Raw genomic sequence first — 16,228 nt, 5'->3', positions numbered from 1 at the left:
AGGAGAATCCTGGCCTAGGATGGGTTGGAAGGAGCCTTTCAAGGTCACCTAGACCAAATCTCCTTCAGCTGAAGACATCTGAATTAATGGATTTGTGGGATTGGGAGCCATGTTGGCCCCATGTAGCAAGGTCCTGGATGTGGAGACAGAGGTGCACAGAATGCCCTCCTTTCTGTATCTTTCTTGTTGCCAGAGAAAGCCTGTTTCAGCCTGTGAGGTAAGTAGAAATTAATTTCTTCTTTTTCTCTTTGGGCAGCATCCGTTTGTAACCTCCGCCGAGCCGACCTCCAGCCTGACGCCTCTGATCGTGGCAACGCAGCAGTTTATGGCCGAGAGGAGATACTAGCCCTGGAAGAGGCCATAGTTGTTTATTCTAGTTCCTAGTTCCTAGTTTCTAGCTCGTAGTTTGTAGTTTGTTTAGACTGATAGTGGAAATAAATAGGATAATAAATAAAACCTTCACTGTGTTGGAAGCTTCCCTTTGTTCTCACCCTGTCATTAAGGTCTAAATTTGCTTCGGAATGGTCAGGTGTTTCTTAAATGTGGGAAGAGCCATAGATGGGGTTTGTGGCATGGATTGGAAGCGGGCAGAAGTCTTGTGGCTTTGTTGCCGCCAGGCACAACCTGTTGTGGAGAGACAGGCTTGCAGCTGTGACTAGAGGAGCAGAGTGGGGCAAAACGGAGCAGAGCAGTGGTGTCACTGCTGGGGTTGCTGCTGTGGCTGTGGTTGCGCTGCAGCTCTTGGGAAAGGTTGGGAGTGTCTGTGTTGCTGTGGGCAGAGGGGGAGGGAGCCTGGCTTCTCCACAGGCTCAGGCACAGGTGAGTGTCCAGTGGGAAGGCGAGTTCTGCCACAGGAACTAAGGCCTACATGAGGGAGTGAAAACTGGTGCAGTTTGGATCTGCGTGAGCCACTGCGGAGGCCTGTGGGCCTGCTGGGGGACTTCTTGGGTCTATGCTCTGGAAGAACATCCCCTAGACTTTAACCTTTCCCATGGACTCCTGTTTTTTGTCTCAATGTACGTTTGATACCTTATTAGTGATATCCAGTGATCATATAGGGATTATTGAAAATCATTTACTTTGCGATGTTTGGTGGTAATTGAGGGTATATTTGACGATCACTTAAATTTAAATTTTAGTTGCACAATATTTAACCGATTTCCTTTCCCAGTTCTCGTATTCCATCCCCCGCTTCCCTGAACCCACTATCCCTGAGAAGGACAGGACTGGAGATGGAACCTGCTCAAGAGCACAGGCCAGCCACCAGCCATCTGCCATCTCCCCTCCTTTTCTGTGCCCTTGCCAGGACGGTAGCGGCCATGCCTCCCCGGATTCTACCCTAACCCACTTTGCGACAGCCCCCAACCCTGCTCCCGCTTTCCTATTGTATTAGCAGTCCCCGATTTTTGTTGTAATTCATGTTTCAGAGATTACGGACGTAGGCGACCCCCAGAAGCCAGTCGACCCAGTTATTTTATTTATTTAGGCAGGAGAGCCGGCAGCCTCCGTACAGCCGGAGGAAGGGCTCTGTTGCCCCCACAGGAGACCCGTGCCCAGCCCCGCCGTAAGGTCCCCCACAGGCTAGTCCCCCACAAAACCTCTCCTTTTGATTTGTGTGGTTGGTGAAGGGCACCAGGGGAGGGTGCCACCACAAGTCCTTTTGATTTTCTGTTCTCTTTTGTTTTGTGGTTAAGTGAGGGGGAATGAAGTGACGGAGAGCTGCCTGGGACTCGGGCCCTCAGAAGTGAGGGGAAATGAAAATTGGATTTACTTATTGTTTAGTTATGCTCCGCAATATCAACCCGCCTGTTTCTTTAATTCTCAAGTTTAGTTAATGTCTATCAAGTATTGTGTTGTTTTTAGTTAGAACAAGGTTATTATTTTTACTACGATTGTTAGACCTTTCATTTTAAATAAAACCAAAAAGGGGGCAGTTGTGGGAGCTTGTGCTGGAGGGGATGGGCCATGAAGTGGCCACACATCAGACAATCAACGACCAACACGAAGACTCAGGAGAAGAGAAGCCACAACGGTTGACACCCAGAGAACTTATGGTGAGCATATCATGAAGAGTAAAGGACTCTGGGACGGACTGGGAGTGGCCATGCAGATCAACAGCCGGTGATTGGCCAGAAGGCTTCTGGAACTTGCCATGAAAGACTATATAAATGTATGTATATATATATGTATTTTTATATCTGTATTTATATATTTCTTAGTATATCTATCTCTATCTCTATCTATCTCTATCTATAAGCTATATCTGTCTACCTGTGTTGACCTCATTTTGGCATCTTCTGAAGCAGCCTCTTTTATGTTTTGTTTTGCACCCTTGTTTGTGCCCTTTTATTTATGAAATATCTTCAGTTTTGGCACTTCAGTTGTACCCGTCTCTTCTCTGTTGCTCTGCCATGGAGCACACCACAGTTATGCTGCCGAGACCGGAGAGTTTCCCCTCGCGCCCCACGGATGCCCGGGGTGTTGTTGCTGATTCTTCTCTGGCCGCCCCACTGCTAGCTGGGTCGGAGATCACCAGCGGCCCGATGTGCACGATGCAACAAGTCACGGCGTCTCTCCGCTCAGTTCTGTGAGATGTAGCTGTCTTTTTGATAGAATTAAGAGGGGACAAAGTCTTTGAAGCAAAAAGTATTTGTTGATGTCAAAGAATCAGCTGAGTTGGGGGTGTGTCTCTCCTCTGAGAGGCACACACACACACTTTGTTGAAATGGCAACTTTTTACTACCCTTTTGCAGCCAGGGTGGTCCCTGTTACCTTTCCGATTGGTTGGGTACTCAGGAACTTAAACTCTCTCCCGACCACCTACCCTTCCCCTAGAACCTCCTTTTCCCTCTCCTCTCATCTTTCTCCCTTACTTGGCTGCATCTTCAACCATGCTTCTTTTTTTTGGTTCTGGACAATTGTCAGGGTCTGTCCGAAAATCCCTCCTGTTTGCCTCACGACTGTCTCCAAGGACTGGGACCCTAGACCCTGAAAGTAGCTCTAGCCTGGCTGAGGTGGAAAGTCTGACAAGCCTTAAGGACTGGTATGCAATGCCATGGGAACTCAGTGCGAGAACAATGGACTGGTCATGGTGGACTGAGTCCTAATCAGTTCGTCCTGTACCTTCGGTCCTGTACTCTTGGTCCTACACTGACGTGACGGCTACAACTGGTTCCCAAAACAATGAGTCCACCCCCACCATGTAGCCAGGAGAGCTGCGGCTTTGGCCAGATGCCACCTGCTTTGAGGAACCCTATAAAAGACTCAAGGAGTTTTGAGGACTTTGTCCGGACCCCACCTGGAGAAGACAGCCTATGAGCATCTCGTCAAGCTCCGAGGGCCTCGTCTCTTCAGACTGGTAGCTATAATCCCCTTCCCCTCTTTCTCTATCTTTCACTCTATCTCTTTATTTCTCTCCCACTATCGCAGTTGTTGGCACTAAATAAAAGTGCATTTTTGTTTAAGCAAAGTGTTGTGTCCCCTGCTGTGTCTTTTGTGCTTTGAGATCTCCAAAAAGAACCTATCAGGGACCCTGCATGCATTTGCGGACCCTGACAACAATACTTAACAGGTGCGAGGAGCAGATCAAACAAACCCATCTAAACCATAGAAAACAGAATAGACAACAGAATTAACATTTTTCCTTCGCTTACTCCATATTCCTCCTTGACTGAAGCAAAATGCTTTTCTTTTTTTTTTTTTTTTTTGCCATGTCTCATGGCACCCACCACAACTGAAGAAGGCACCAGACAGAGCTCCCCTGGGGTCACGCTGCATGAGAGGTTAGAAGGAGGCACAGCCAGGACAGGTGACCCAAACTGGCCAAAGAGATATTGCAGACCCTCTGACATCCTGCTCAGTATTCCAAGCTGTGTGCAAGAAGGAGGAAGGAGAGGATGTTTGGAGTGATGGCATTTGTCCTCCCAAGTCACTGTGAGGTGTGAGGTGGCCCTGCTGTCCTGGAGATGCAAAACACCTGCCTACCCATGGGAAATGGTGAATGAGTTCTTTGGGGCTTTTTGCTTGTGTGTGTAGCTTCTGCATTCCCTATGCAACTGAATTATTCTCCACCTGTGAGTTTTCCAGCTTTTACCCTTGCAATTGTCTGCCCAGTCCATCCTGCGGGTGGGTCATTGAGCGAGAATGACTGTGTGTGGTGCTTGGTTGCTGGCTGGGATTAAACCACAACATGAGAAATAGAGAAAAAGTGGTTTAAATGCAAGAGGAGGGAGAATGAAGCTTCCAAATTTTGGAATGGTGGTGGTTTTTCTGTTTTCCTAAGCCTTCCTTCCTATGGCCTGTCCAGCACCTGATGTGTGGTCTCTCTCACAGCTTCAAATTTGGCTGGGACTGGCCCAAATGGGCCCTCTGCTTTCCTCCTACCAGCACTTTGTGAGTTGTCTCACAGTGTGTTGGGGTGGGAATCCTTAAAATCCAAAGGTTTTGGGAAAGCTGCAAAAGGCAGGCCTCACAGACAGCAGAACTGCGATTAGAGCTAAGCAGTAGCCATAAGATCTGTCAGCAGAAAAATCATATAAGGAGTAGAAGAGTAAGGACAAATAGAACAATGCTCTGTGTATTAAACAGAATAACTCCCTAAGTTACAGAAAAGTGTATCTAGCGAGATGTTAGGAAATTCTAAGCTTAATGATGGAGCTCTGTGCAATGCATCTTAAGGCTTACAAGCAGGTATTGTATTTGAAATAAGCCAGCATTGTTTTAACCAAAGCTACATGTGCTTGCAGTGGTTGTGTAGAACTACTGTCAGTAGGCTTTGCTTGGTGTGATTGGTCAAAAAGTTTTTAAAGGAAGCTGTAACATTAAGTTCCTGGACAGCTGCCGGGGATGTGAACTGCAGGCATCTTCCCATTGTCGTAACTATGTAATGACACTGATGCTGGAAAATAAACAGCTCGAGACGCACCCCTCAGCAGTCCCGTCCCATCCGTGATTTCTACATTGTCCCCCAGCCGGCGATAGGATGCCAGGTGGGAGTCCCTCCCTGGGAGCCGGTGGAGCAGGAACTGGCCTCGGGGCTGTTGTCCTCCTTTCCAGCAGCATGGGAGCACAGCAGCCTCTTGGCCTCCTCACTGCATTGGCCCACAATGAAACTGACAGTGCCATCAACCAGCTGTTCTGTGTATTCCTTCAGGAGAGGCTGCAGCGTCGGGACCATGACCTCCCCATCTGGACCGCAGAGGCACGGGGCATACAAGATGCTGTTCTCTGCTCTCAATGCCAGCCACCCCTGGGACCCATACATTGCCTCCAGCCCCTGGCGCAGTCAGGGCAGCATAGGGTCAAGAACATGTTCTTCTTTTTGGAAAAGTTCTGCCCAGTCCCTGGGCAGCAGGCTACCCACAGCCTCTGTCCCTGCGGGCCTCGGCTCAGCCGGGGAGGGTGTTCCTTGCACAGGACCTGCTCCGGGGCGCTGGCAGCTGTTTCCATCCAGGAGGCCAAGAGATCTTTCTGCCTGGCTGCTGGTCTCTGGTGATTCTCCCTGGGGTGTGATGACACACTCTAGGTATTTTTGTTCCTGCAGAGAAAACCTGGGGGACTCTATCAATCTTCTGCAGAGTGGGCACTCTGGTTTCTTCTCTGCCCAACGCAGGATGCAGCCCATGCAGAACTCATGGCCACAGGGTATCACATAAGCGACACCCTCTTGCTCATCATGACAAATGGGGCAGCTCCACTCTGTCCCCATGGCTTTGTCTGTTCTCCATGGCAAGTTCAGGGAGTCCTGAGAAGCTGCTCCCCATCACAGGCACTACCAAAGAATCTCACACACTGCAACAAAACGGAGAAACCTTGGTCCCTTGCTGTCCCAAGGAGGAGATGAAGAAATACCCAATCCCCTGGAGAAGGATGCCCTCCTGACTCTTCAAGCCCTAGTGCCCTTCTCACTACCACTCTGGAGAGACTCAGCCCTCCAGATCTTACAGGCATGCTTGACAGGCTGTGTCTTTTCTGAGAGCCTGGGAAGGTGGTCTCTGGCAGCTGAAAGTATGTAGGATTGAGACACCTGTCTGTCATAAATAGATAGTGGGAATTAAGTGGTTCAATACCTTTGAGGTCCTGGATTTTTAATTAAATCTCAGGGCTGGAGGCTGGATTTTTCCTTTCTTTCTATATTTTTTGTTGTAAGATCACTCTTGAACGAGCAAATGTTCTTAATTGAATGCAGTTTTTGTAACAGGGAGGTTCTCTTCTTACAAAGTAAACACTGTGGACAAAAATCCAATGTGGCCCTACAAGGCCCTACGCACATCAGCTGGGTATGCTGGTCAAGCACCACCTGTGCAGGTGATCTCTAGTGAAGACTAGAATGAAGGCTTTGCTCCCTGCTCACGGATCTCAGGGGCTCTGAGAACCTGTGCACCCTTGATGACCAGAGCTGCATAAAATATTGTAGGAGACTTAAAGAGCACAATTGCCTTAAACACCAATCACAGAATCACAGAATCAACTAGGTTGGGAAAAACCTGAGATCATTGAGTCCAACCTATGACCAAAGATCACCTTGTCAACCAGATCACAGCACTAAGAGCCATGTCCAGTCTTTCCTTAAACACCTCCAGGGACAGTGACTCCACCACCTCCCTGGGAAGTCTATTCCGATGCCCAAAATCACCCTTTCTGTGAAGATTTTTTCCTAATGTCTAGCCTAAACCTCCCCAGTGCAGCTGAAGACTTTGTCTTCTTCTGTTGCTGGTTGCCTGATGGAAGAGACTCACCCCCACCTGGCTACACCCTCCTTTCAGGGAGTTGCTATGGGTTGATAATGTCACCCCTGAGCCTTCTCTTCTCCAGGCTAAACAACCCCAGCTCCCTCAGCTGCTCCGCATAGGACCTGTGTCCCAGACCACTCACCATACTTATTGCCCTCCTCTGGACACATCTGAGCATCTCAACATCCTTCCTAAACTGAGAGTCCCAGAACTGGACACAGCACTCAAGGTGTGGCCTCACCAGTGCTGAGTACAGGGGAAGAATCACTGCCCCGGTCCTGCTGGCCACACCATTCCTGATACAGGCCAGGATGCTGTTGACCCTCTTGGCCACCAGGCCATACTGCTGGCTCATGTTCAATCACCTGCTGACGAGCACCCTCAGGTCCCTTTCTGCCTGGGCACTGCCCAGCCACTCTGTCCCCAGCCTGTGGTGCTGCAGAGGGTTGTTGTGACTCAAGGGAAGGACCCGGCACCTGGACTTGTTAAACCTCATATCACTGGACTTAGCCCATCTACCCAGCCTGTCCAGATCCCTCTGCAGAGCCTTCCTACCCTCTAAGAGATCAATACTTTCATCCAATTTGGTGTCATCTAGATTTGCTGATGGTGGACTCAGTCCACTCAGACTATTAATAAAGGCATTCAGCAGGACTGGCCCCAGCGCTGAGCCCTGGGGGGCTCCACTGGTGAATGCCCACCAAGTGGATGTGACACAATTCACTTCCACTCTCTGTGCCTGGCTATGCAGCCAGTTTCTAACCCAGCAAAGAGTGCTCCTGTCCAAGCCGTGGGCTGCCAGCTTTTCCAGGAGTGTCCTATGGGGAGATGGTGTCAAAGGCATTGCTGAAGGTCGAGTAGACAACATCCACAGCCTTCCCCTCATCCACCAGGTGGGTTATCTGGTTATAAAAGGAGATCAGATTGGTTAAGCACAACCTGCCGCTCCTAAATCCATGCTGGCTGGGTCTGATCCCTCAGCTGTCCTGTAGGTGCTGTGTCACCACATTGAAGGTGATCTGTGCCATAGCCTTACTAGGCACCAAGGTCAGGCTGACAGGCCTGCAGTTTCCTGTGTGCTCCTTAAGGCCCTTCTTATGGATGAGCATCACATTGGCCAACCCAGTCATCTGGCACCTCCCTGGTTACTCAGGACTGATGGTAAATGACGGAAAGCATCTTGGCAAGGTCTTCTGCCATCCCCCTCATCAACCTAGGATGGATCCTCTGCGGTCTCATAGACTTGACAGCATCTAAGTGGCTCAGCAGGTCTCTAACTGCTTCCTCCTGGATGACAGGGGAGGCTATTCTGTTTCCTGTCCCCATCTACCAGCTCAGGAGGCCAGTTGTCCTGAGGACAGCCTGTCCAATTGTTGAAAACTGAAGCAAAGAAGACGTTAGGTACCGCAGCCTTTTCCTCATCTTTGCTAACTGTATTCCCCCCTTGTCCAATAAAGAATGGAGGTTCTCCTTGCCCCTCCAAGATGTGTTAAGTTCACCAAAGGACTTTGCCCACCGTGGCAAATTCTCCAAAGAGGCAACTGCTCATCTGTGATGACTGAAGCTTCCCCGCTCTGAACATGTCTCTGTGAAACTGGGAAAGAGTTAACCCACTTGAGATGAACGTGAGATAAGATTGTCTGGGTGCTTTCTCAGACTAGTGGGAGGAAAACAGATACTGGAAGAGATCTGATACTGGACAGAAAGAATCCACAGAGAAAGCCAACCCAGCAACTGTGCTGAAAATCAACTCTGCGTGTAGCCAATGAGCGTTAATTCCTTTGTTTGCTAAAATGTAGAAAGAGTGAAAAGTTTTGAACACCTTGGGAACCACATCAGCAAGAAGACCAGGGTGAAGAGAGATGCAACAGGATGCTTTCTGGATCCAGGTGTGGTGATAGTTTTTCTTAAATTGTCTTGCTCTTTCTCTCCCTCTGGCCCTCCTTTTCTTTTTCTTTCCTATTCCTCCTCCTCTTTCCTATTTCTGTCTATCTATTTCACACTGACTGTTAAATAAAATCCATACTATTGACTTTGGCACATGGTGTTGTCTGCATCTTAATTCAGGTAGAGGCGTCTGTCAGTAATTGGATCATAACAGATGTGCTGACACAACAGATTGCTGCTGTGAGAGGGTGAGAGGTGCAGCTGATCCTTGGCCCAGGGACTGGCACTGGAGAAGGCAGGTGCAGCTCTTATCTTCCCTGGAGTGTTTGTGCATTGGTGTTACATTCCACCCCTATGTGGAAGGGAGCAAACAAGATTTGTAGATGTTCACAGGTGAAAAAGAATGGCAAAAATCAAAAGGGTCCAAAAAAACCTTACAAGTATTTATTAACAAACTACACACTCAGCATGGCAATTGGTGTGTGTTTTGCCACTATCTTCTCACAGTAAGTGAAACAAAGAATAAAAGTATAGAGGGAAGAAGGGAAAAAGAAATCAGGTAGGAGAGGAAAGAAGTTCATGGTCCTTGGTCCAGCATTGATCCAGCCAACAGGTGTCCAGGGTCTTGAGAGGATGCCACCCAGCCTCTGTGGCGGTACATTTTTACAGGTAAGTTTTCCCCATTACGGGATTAGGTTCCTCACTCTTCATACAAATGAGTTAGCATGTGCAGCCCAGTATTCTGGACCTTTCTGGAAATGGGCGGGGGGGGGGGGGGCTTTGTGGGTTTTTTGGTGGTCTTGATTCTCCCTCTATTGGTCTTGCTTGCTCCTTAACCCCACTCCTACACTTAAGTTGTCCTTTATGTTGTGTGGTCACCGTGGACTGGAACAGGAAATTCAGCTCCAGAATGGTGCTGCGTTACCTTCGTATGTGCCCTTTCCAGGCTCATCCTGTTATAACTTGGCTGCTTGATGGCTGTTGGTGTTCAGGGCATAGCAATGTGTTAACTCTTTACTGCCTAGGTTTCTACATTGGTAAAAAAACCCAGTCACCATCTGATAGGGACAAAAATCATCCTTAGGGCAGAGAAGGGCTTCACATTCCTTATGACAGGGCAACATCTGCACCCTTTTTTCCCCCTTTCTCTTGTTTTCCTAGTGTTGTGTTTCTTGCGCTTGTTGTTATTACAGACTTAAGGTGCCAGATGCTACTTTTCCACTGTAGATATATTAATATCTGTAGGGAAGGCATTGATCTGTACAAAAGGGAATGTGAAGCCAAATTCTTCCTAGATGAGGGTGAAGGGTTCCGTGAGTTGAGGGCTGCTTGGGCAATGATCAAGCCAGGAGGATTTTATAAAATTTGGATGGAGAATATTCTCAGAGCAGAAAATACAGTCTGTTGGTTTTTTATTTATTTATTTATTTATTTATTTATTTATTTTTGGCTTACAATTTAAAATTTAATTCAGTTTAATGAAATTCAAATTAATATAACTCAGAAGGAACGGGTTGTGGTCCACTATAGCCTGAACTGCTGGTGGTCCATTCTGCCGTTCAAAATAATTTTTTCTTTAGGTACCGCAAGATATCCTTCAGCAGATTAAAGAATTGCAGCAGCTTTTCAGGTGGGAATGGACAGGGTTGTGTTGGTCTTGGATTTACTGTCTGCAGGGGGGCTGCGGTATAGGTTGGCGCTGGTGCTGGTGCTGGAGTAACTGCTGGTGCTGGCCTTTTTCCCATTGTGGTCCAGATCCAGTTGTAATAGTACTGAGTGGAGCTGGAGACTGCAGGCCGTTTAGGTCTGGCACAGCCTACTCCCCAGCTGGTCACACCGATTTGCCAGAAAAAGCCAGCACGCTTATCTTGGCAGACAAGAGGCCCTCCACTGTCACCCTGAAGCAGAACAGAGAGGATTAAGGTGCTTTTGCATGCCCCTGTCAGAAGTTAGTTGGCTCTTTTACTCTCCCAGCCCCTGCCAGAACTGGATTCCTGGCAGAGCAAGGCTCTGTTCAAGTTCTGGGACCTGCAGAACCTTGACACCCTTGGGAGCAGGTGGGGGCCTGTAAGGTGAGACTCTCTGTCTCCCCTGCATGTGGATGGTTCAGGGTTGGCATCTGGACCTCAGTGAGCAAGGACACACAGATGGGAAAGGGGGTGGAAGCTCCAGCAGTGGTGCCGAGCTGGGGCTTTGAGAGCAACTGACCAGGGAAAGCAGATGCTGGGCTGTGCTTGGGTGGTGTGATGGGGCTGCCCACACTGCTGGGGGCTGGGGCTCTCATAGCACGCTCCTACCTGGCAGGTGCCAACACCGCCTTGCCCAGCACACACGTGGAAGTCATAGATGTTCCCTTGCAGCCACTCGCTACTGTTGCAGAGCTGCTTATCGACAACTTGGACCTTGGCCTGCTGCAGGACATCTCTACCTGATGCTGTGAGCAGGGAAAGGAATGAGTTCCCAGCAGCTCCTTGCCTATTCTTCTGGCCTGTCTCTGTGTTGAAGTCCTTCCCTAGGGCTTAGCTCTGCCTCTAGAGAGCTGCTGGATTGCTGTGTCACTGCCAGACAGCATTGGGCAGCAGGCCAGACCCATCTCTCCAGAGGCACATGTCCCATAGCCCAACTATCATTTTGCCTCTGCTGTCAGGAAGCCCCAGCCATCCCTCCCTTGCCCTCAGGGCACAGGTCCTTTGTGGGAACTCACATTTGACAATTCTGTCTCCCCAGCCAGCAACGTAACAGTTTTTCAGCTCCGATACTTTCACCGAAGGACCAGGCAGGCAGGCAGTCTGAATGGAAGACCTACACCGGACTGGCCGGTCCAATTCCAGCAAGGCGATGTCGTTATACCCGAGTTCAGGAGTATATTTCTCGTGAACGATCAGCCGCTTAATCCGGCGCACTTCCACACCAGGGCCTGACTGGCCCAACGAGGTGGCCCCAAGCACGATGGCCCACTCGCTGAGGGGACTGGAAGGCAGATGGAGAGAGGGGTGAGAGGGAGTAGAATCATGTGCTGTGACAGACCAGCACTTCCCTGCCTTCTGCTTCCTGAGGCAGCAGAGAGGAAAACAGGACTACAGAGAGTGAAAGTAGACTCAAGATAAGTTAAGCTGGAGGCTGCTAGGAAGCAGTGGCATGAGCCCAGTCTTCTCCCTGAGCAGTCTCTCAGCTGGGCCCTGCAATGTCAAGGCACTAGGCACACTGCAAGGAAACGGGATGGGGAGAGCATGCACTGGTGGTATGGGGATATCCCTGTACCTAGGTCCTCCTTACTTTGTGATGTTGAGAAAGCAGTGGGCAGCTGTGAGGAGCCACTGCGCACTGACAAGGGTCCCTCCGCAGACATGCACAGATACCGGTGGGTTCCAGTAGCGACGGACACTGGCGATGCCTGCCCAGGCTCCAGTTCCTGGCATGACATCTGTGCCACCCACCACACGTGTTGAGCCGAAGGTAGCACCCATGGGCCGGAGCCCACAGGTCTGTCTGTAAGCAGAAGGTCATTACTGTCCTGTGAGAAGGCTTCCACAAGGCTTTGGTTGCAAAGCCAGCAGGGACAGGAAACTGCCTGGGGTGTGCATATGTCGGCCTGTTTCTGCTTGAGCCCCGTAGACAAGTGGTGCCAGCCACCTGGGTACTGGTGATGAACTGAGACTCCTGCCTAGGGCTTTGGAAACTGGTATGGATACAGGCGGCAAGTGGGCATCCTCAGGGAACCCCCTAAGCCTTAGCCTGGCTCCCCTCAGGTCAAGCCTGGGGCTACTTACCCACAGGTGCCATGTGCAGGCCTGCACAGAGCCAGAAGGATGAGGATGTACAGGAAAATCATTGTGGTCAGACACAGAAGTCAGCTGCAAGGAGAGAAGGCCTGTCACCTTCAGTGCAGCTGCCAACGTAGTGCCCACAGAATCTGCACTGCCACAGTGCCCTTGCTCCTGGAGCTGATGTCACAGAGGGACTGGTTCCATGTTCTGGGCATGGTGTTGGCCTCTGTAGGTGGGGGGAAGGGCAACACAGAACCACAGAAAGGTCTGGATTGGAAGGGCAACACAGAACCACAGAAAGGTCTGGATTGGAAAGTACCTTAAGGATCGACTAGTTTCAAACCCCAGCCATGCACATGGATGCCTTCCACTACACCAGGTTGCTGAGAGTCCCACCCAAGCTGGCCTCAAATGGTAACAGGAATGGGGCATCCACAGCTTCTCTGGGCAGGCAACTTGTGCCAGTACTTTGACAATGATACAAGATTTTACTTGTCATCAAAAAATCCTACAGAATTTGCAGCAACAACAATTAAAAGCAACACACATTCTGATTTTTAAAAACAATTTGTGAAATTGTTTTCACTTGCTTTGCTTGAGACAGAAAAATCAACTAAACAAACTTTAACTCAAGGCCTTAAAAAAAAGTCTCAATGCCTAAGCTCTTTTGGTGTTGTTTAGAAACTATGCCAAATTCTAATTAAAAGTCATGTTCCTTCAAGAAGCCAGAGCCCCTTTACAGTTGAGCCTGTTTATTTAGTCGTTTCCACTGGACTGCTGAACAGCTTACCCCTATTTCGAGAGGTACAGCAGAGGCTGTGCATTGGACTGCCATTTCAGTTACTGCCAATAAGTTCCTCTCTTTGATTACCACATTCCATTTTTCTTAGCTTTCCTTTGATGAAGTTCAGGGAAGACCAATGAGAGAGAAGGTTCCTGCCAAGATATCCAGAGTCCAGTTTCAAGTTCCCTAGTGTGCTGTACAGCACATACACAGATGGATCATGTGTCAGAAGCCTAAGACACTGCATTTCCAGCTGCTGTCCCCAAGAGCTGGAAGCCCCTAGGACCTGTCTTCCCTTAGTCCATACTCCCTTGTCCTCCTCTTCAAGTGGGCAGTTCCAGCCCTTTGGAGGGACCTTTTCCCTTTGGGCTTGACTTGCCTGCCCACAGCTGCATTTTGCAAATCCCAGCTCAGGGAGGCCTTGGCTCACACAGCAGAATGAGGGGGACTGCACACATGGCTATCTGTGAAAATAGGCCACTATATTTCTACAGCAACATGAACTTTGCCAGCAAAGGCAGTCTGCCTTGCACCAGGTCTTAAGACATTTCAGTCTTCATCCATTCCCAATACACTCAAAAAAAGGAGAATTATATTTAAGCATTTCTCATGGAAGGAGGAATTGACTCCAGTACAACTTAATAATAGGACTGGAGACTCCCTAACAGAAAAACAATTTTAAAACCTCTACAACTGACATAACAAAAGTATGCATATGCGACAAATGGTAAAATGAAAAAAAAACTTCCCCAATTTTCCAGATTTTCTTGGTACACTTTCCTGTCTCAGCTCTATGTTATTGCTTCATAGTTGTCATTAAAACATTTTAATAGAATAGTGAACATTTTTAGAATTCCAGAGCAGAAATGAAAAGGAAGATGGGATCCTCTTCCGTGGTTTTGATTTTAAAGTTTTAAAGACTCGATACTGTGACCAGGAATGAAATAAAACACAAGTGAGGGGACAGCAGAGATAGAAAGGTGGAAGTTTACTATTGTCTTCTAATTTAATTTAAGAAGTGACTAGGAAGAGAAAGATGGCATATATACATACACACACATACATACACAAAAATATTCAAAGATGGAAATAGTATTTCTGTAGAATTTGAAAGATTTAAAGTAAAGGAGGAATCAAAGTAATAACACATAACAGTATAAAAACTCCAAGAATATACTTAATTGCAATTCTCATTCCATAATTTAACAGTTCTAAATCTGCTTGCATGAATCAACAGAAGATACACTGGTAGTGAAATGAAAAGATAAAAAAGTATGTTTACTCTTGCATGTAGTGTATATATATATATATATATATATATATATATATATATCTCCAAAATGGCTTTTTTTCATCACTTCTGAAAGACACAGGTTGCACTGCAGGTATTGCATCTTTATAGTGTTGCACATTAGTGTTTTAGCTCCTATTCTTCAAAAGATATTGAGGATCTGTCTCACAAGATTTTTTACAATAGTAGAAAAACAAATCATTAAAATGTAAATTAGAAGCTTTCCTAAAACTAATGCCATAGAGAATAAGCCATGATGACAGATTACACTGTGATTTGCAAGTTATCAGGCAATGAAAGACCAGAAGCTTACAAAAAATGCAGTGACTGACTAATCTATCAACTGCAAATCCTCTGCAACAAGTGGTGAAATTGAAAGGCAGTAGTCAAAAGAGCACAAATCAGTATCAGTCTAACAGATGAACTAACCTGAAAAAAATACAGTTCTGTGCAGCTGGTCAGGGACCAATACCACAAAATCAGTTATAGTTCGACAATTAATGATGAGTGTCGTGGTTTGACATGGAAGTGATTTTTTTTTTTTTCAGGAAGTTGGGTCAAACCAATCAGTGGTCAAGTTTGGATATTGGCACCTGAAGCGACCACTGAAGATAGGGATACGCCTCTGAGAACACAGGGGGTTAAAAGCAAGAACTCCCAAGAGCTCGCTCTCTTTGGTTCCGGTCAAGGTGCTGTGCAGACCTCCCCTGCCCAGCCATGGGGCTGGGTGGGGGAGGGGAAGCCATGAGGCCTGGTCGAGGTGAGCCGAGGGGTAGAAGGACTGGAACCGAGCCAGCTCCTGTGGACGGAAGGGTGGAGAGAAGCGGAGATGTCTTTGTCATTCCCCCCCCCAGAGGGAAGAGATAGAGAGTCCGGACGGCACCTGTAACTTTGCCGGCGCGGAGGAGAAGGAGGGGAGGGGGAAGGCGCCCAGCCTTGGCCTTGGGAATCGGCTGCTGGGCAGAGATATCAGCCGTCCAGGGAGTCTGAGCTTTTAACCCTTTCCTGAGAAATGAAGGCTTTGTAAAATATTACTCCTCCTTGATTTGAAGTAGAAGAGAGACAGTCTGGGATCCGAGATGATAGAAGAAGAAATTCTCGAGTCGGAAGGAGATGATGGAGTGGCTTGTGGCTGAACTTCTCTTGTTAGCCATAGACTGAACCAAATTCTCCTAACAGAAGCAGCACTTAGGGTGGTGCGTTGGTGTGCCAGGAGACCTGTTTCAGTGATTACCAGCAGAGGAGTAGAGAGAAGGTGTGGAGAAGCCTTCTATCTTCAAGGAAGAAGAAGAGGAGAAGAAGACCTCTGTTCTTGGACCCTCAGCCCCAGGGGAAAATGGGGGGGACTGTAGTCCCAAAATGAGAAACTGAACTGTTGTCTCTTTTGGTCCATGGCAAAGCATCCTTAAAGGAGCCCTATGAGCAGTCTGTCCATGCACGGTGGTGAGAGCACTGTGACATGGAAAGGAGAGTGTCACCATGGCAGATTTTCTCCGGGCGGTCGCCATATGTGACATGGAAACACAAGGGTGGCAATTGTGTTTCCTGGGGGGGGTCTGTGGCACAGGAGAGACTCCTGTCTCCCTTGAAAGACTGAGTATTTGAATATCTGAAGGGGAGCAACTTGATCAGGATCCTGGGTGGTGTCTCACTGTTAGGTTTGTTTAGAAATTAGGTGGGAGGAGGAGGGGTGTTTTGGAAAGTCTTCATCCAGGATTTAGTGTTTGTAGTTTTTTTCTAGTAGTAGTAGTTTAATAAAGTTCTTTCT

This window comes from Anomalospiza imberbis, unplaced genomic scaffold (genome assembly GCF_031753505.1).
Source record: "Anomalospiza imberbis isolate Cuckoo-Finch-1a 21T00152 unplaced genomic scaffold, ASM3175350v1 scaffold_543, whole genome shotgun sequence".
Taxonomy (NCBI): Eukaryota; Metazoa; Chordata; class Aves; order Passeriformes; family Viduidae; genus Anomalospiza; species Anomalospiza imberbis.
Note: the sequence above shows the minus strand (reverse complement) of the source record.